Here is a 4824-nt window from a genome sequence, read left to right on the forward strand (position 1 = left end):
GTTGATAAGTTAAATTTTTGGTGTGATAATCATGTGATTATCACACAATTATCACACTATCGCTTATATCCACACGATTTGGTGTGATATGGGTGTGATAATCATGTGATTATCATACAATTATCACATTATCGCTTATATCAACATGATTTGGTGTGATTTGGATGTGATAATCATGTGATTATCACAAGGATTCCGTTCGGCTAGGGTTAACTTAAAAATCGACTACCAATTTGGTGTGATATGGGTGTGATTTGGAGACGCATGAATGAAGGAGAAGAAGACGTGATCAATGAAGGAGAAGAAGACGTGGAAACGTGAAGATAAACATGGTTAACTAAAATAAAATAAAAATTATAAAAATTACTTAATTACATTACTGCCCTTATTAAATTATTTATATATAATAAAAGTTAATTTATTAATTAAAAAAGTTTGTGGTTATTGAGTTGTTCTCGCGTTTTCGTAAATCACAGGGGTTCTCGTTTGAACCTCCACCTATATATATATATATATAGACTTGGGATCACGTGAGACTAACATGTTTTTGTGAGACCAATTTTTTACACTTGAAACTTCATACACAGTGTTTTTGTTGTGAAGGTTCGACTTTTTTAAACTTTCACAGTGTTTTTGCTGTGAAGTTTCAAGTGTAAAAATATGGTCTCATGGGTCTCACGAAAACAGTCTGGTCTCACGTGAATCCATCCCTATATATATACATATATATACATTAAATATATATATATATATATATATATATATATATATATTAATAAACTGGAGATGGATGTGAGATTAAAAAAAAAACGTACTTATGACTTCTATATAAGTCATTTACCGATCATCTGTTTATTGGTTGATTTTTGATTTTGATTTTGATTAAATAAGCGTAAGCGTTTTATTGAAATAGATATTAGTTTTGTACCTACTTGAAATATGGAATTTAAGATGGAAAAATAAATAATGCATAAAACGTTTTTATGAGTACCCCGGACATTAAGCCCCCACTCCTCCGTCTCCGTCTCTTTAGGGTTCTTCATGTCATCATCACATACACATACACATATAATACATGTCAAAATTATATAAATTGTTTGTGTTGTGTCATCCTTAGTAATAATCAATAATCATATTTTTATTTCCAACCATGCTAGTGTACGCAAATTCAGTTCATAGATTCTATTTCTTCCATAAATATTTTGTAAGTCAAAGTTAATCATTTGAAAATCCATTAAATTGTAAGAATCCAGAAAGTCAATGTGTTTTTTATGTATACCGGTTCACAATATGAAACTTTTTGTGTTTATGTAAAATGTTCCATATTGTGAACCGAACACATATAAAATAAGCAAATTGTGAAACAAATATATATTAATTAATACATTGAATACTAGTTTTGGAAAAAAATCATATGAACTAATACCGTAACATAAATATCAAAATCAGGGTTCCTATAGAGTGCCATAAATGTTCAAATATCATAATATTCTGTTTTATATGATTTAAATCCATTGGACAAACCATATGTATGTCTTATGTAAAAATGTTATAATATGTTTATACGATAATTTTGAACATATTAACAAGTTTTTTAGAACAATTTTGAAATAAGCTGTACTATTAATTTTCTTATCTGACATCCTTTGAAAAGTATCTTCTAAAAATGTGCTATAAAAATGTGTTTATAGAACAACCCAAGGTGTCCTATAAAAAACTAATAGAACATTTTATTTCAAATGTATTATCAAAACTTGTTAAAGTGCATAAAAATATTATATAAACTTATTTAAATATTTTTATATATAATGTACAACTGCTTCGTGCAATAAGTTTAAATGATAAAAAAAATATTCTGACATTTATTAATTTCTTGTGCTATATATACATGATTTAATATAGTGTTATTTTGTTATATTTACTTAAATTATCTAAACATAAAAATAAGAGTGAATTACGTATTTGGTCCCTATATTTTGATGTTTTCGTGACTAGAGTTTTATAACACTCATAACTCCGTTGTTATTACTACAACATAAATTTCGGGATTTATCAAATTATTTGGTTTCCAAATTGGAAATATTAAGCTTTCAATACGTACGAATTGTTAACCCCATTGGGTTTCACAATCTAAAAGAAAGTTAGATTTAGTAATTCTGGTTTTCGGAAGTCCGGGCGGCTTCTCGTATGGCCCAAACCGCATGAAAAGTCGTCCAATATCTTTGGGTCGGAGAACGGTCAGAAAATGGTCGAGAAACAATGTGGCAAGGCGTGGCACGTGACACGCAACACACGGCCCATGGCTTGAGCTGAGGGAAAGGCTGTTTGGCACGATTTTGGACTCGGGCAACCTAGCGCATGACTTAAGTCACATTAAAGGTTATGGGAAGCCTTTGGAACATCTTGTAAGTCCGATTTTTAGGGTTTTTCACCAATTTCTTCTACCAACCCCCCCCCCCCCTCTCTTGGCAATCTTAGTGTTTTAGGGAATTTTTTGGGGAAAATAAGAGAAGAATCTTGGAGTATAAAAATTTGTGATGAGAGGCTTCAAGATCTTAATGAGATAAGTGTTTGGATGTTTGGAGCTCCATTTTTGGGATTTTTGTGGATATAAAGATTTCCTTCATATTTGGTTTAATTCTAGCAATAGTAAGTGACATTGAAAAACTATTGAGAAGATTTACTTGTGGATTCAAGTCTTTACTTTCTGGAAGCTAGAGATGGTCAGATGGGTTCAGAAACTAGGTTAACTTAATCTAGCAAGGTGAATTCAAATTGTTTTATGAAAATTATATTTGAGTTTTTTTTTTTTGAAATTTTAATAAATAAATCATAAGAGTGTGTTCGTTTGATGATTTAAGGTATAAATGAAGCTTATTTGACATTAATGCACTTTATTGTATTATGTTCTATAAACAATCTAGAAAATGTACCATGTTGTGTTATGCCACATTTTGGAATTATAAAAGATATGATTTAATTTGAAAAATGATTTATCTCAATCAAAGATGTGTTTTAGAGTTAATCATACTTTTGTAGCAGGTGTTTGCATAAACGCTGGTTAAATGCGTTTTTATTGTTTATGTTCATTTTTATTTGAGTAGTCAAATAAATGTGGAGTTATTGGCTTGACTTTGGCTCATTTGAGTTTGACGGGCATTTGTTTTGTTTAAATTTCTCAATATTGAGCTTTGGCATTATTTGCATTCATTGCATCTTTATTTGAGAATTACATGCTTTGAGTGTTTTGATCATTCAATTAGCGTCGTATAATTTAGACTATAATGCATTGGATCCATAGGCATATGAGTCATTTGAGGTAATGATGGGTATTACGGAGATAGACTCATGTAGAGTCAGACTTTAGGACCTATGATTTATTGATACCATTTGGTATTGTAAAGGTGTACTCGTATGGAGTCGAACTCCGAAACCAATGTTTTGATGTTTGTTATTTAAGTGAGAAGTTTTGATGTTCTCACTATAGTTTCTAGTGAGCGGTCACCAAGTTAACGATTGAGAAAGATTACGGTAGTACTCATATGAGTTGTATACAGACCTAGGGTCTTGCAGTGATACTCATTGCAGTCTTGTACGGAGACTGTTGACTTTTATGGGTGAGGGTCATCTAAAGGACGAGTAGGAATCATGATCACCCTAATGCTTATGGTCATACTCGTTAGAGGCATATACTGAGCTAGGGCTTGTAGTGCTACTCATTGGAGTCATATATGGAGTCTGGGTCTTGCGGTGGTACTTAATAGAGTTGTATAAGGAACCCACTGACTTTGAGAGAAACTTGGTAACATTGATGTATGACTTACTTTATGTTCGCCACAGATACGGGTCTCCCCCATCATCGAAAGATATTGTTTTTGGATAGTGTATTATCAATGTTTTCAGTGTTGTTTTAGGTATGGAGTGTATCTATAATTTATGATTTGGTATATTGGGACTTATCTTTGTTTTGATGTTTTGGATGATAGAGTTTTTATCCCTATCTTTAGTATTTGGAGTATCAAACCTTATTCGCTATTTGTATGTTTTGGGTTTTAGTTTCATTTTTGGGTGCTTTGATTAATGAGTTCTCATTACAAAACTAGAGATTTGTAGGAAAGATATAACTTTTATAATAAAATGCATTTTATTTTGGAAATGGTGATTTAAACAACATTCTTCCATGTCCTTGTTGACATATGCATCAAGTCCTTGTTGGAGAATGGTACTAGCGATACTATAAATGAATGAGTGCTAGTTAGAGGCACGAGAAGAACTTAACTATTCGGAGACATCTTTCATATTTTGGAGAAAGAGACTATTGTTGAGTTTTAATAATACTTGTCCCTGATCTAGAATTTGTGAAAGCTTTTAATTGTTTTTTGTTGATGTCAATTCTTAAATTGTCATTATAAGTAGTCAAATGGTGGCATTTAGAAAGGAATTTATTCCTTACTTAATGTTTTGTCCAAAACTTTAAATTAGTCGCTCTCTTTAAATTTAAGGTGTGCTTACAAGTTTTTTTTAAATTTAGATATAGCCCGAATTAAGGTTGCACTTGGATTGGGTTGGCTGGGTTGAAGACATTTGAACAACACAACGCAATGTTTACGATTTGAAAAATCTCAAACCAATCCAACCCAAACAAAATTATAATCCAACCCAATTCAAACTATGCGGGTTAAGTTGGGTCGGTGAAGTTGAAATTTGGTATATCATTTTACAATCTAGCTAAATATTTTGTTTAAATGAAGTAAAATCACAATCTAACATACAAAAAAATTAACAAACTCAATTTTTTTTGAAAGTTCATACAACTAAAAAAGT

Source organism: Cynara cardunculus (assembly GCF_001531365.2).
Source record: "Cynara cardunculus var. scolymus isolate 2C chromosome LG 11, CcrdV1, whole genome shotgun sequence".
Lineage (NCBI taxonomy): Eukaryota > Viridiplantae > Streptophyta > Magnoliopsida > Asterales > Asteraceae > Cynara > Cynara cardunculus.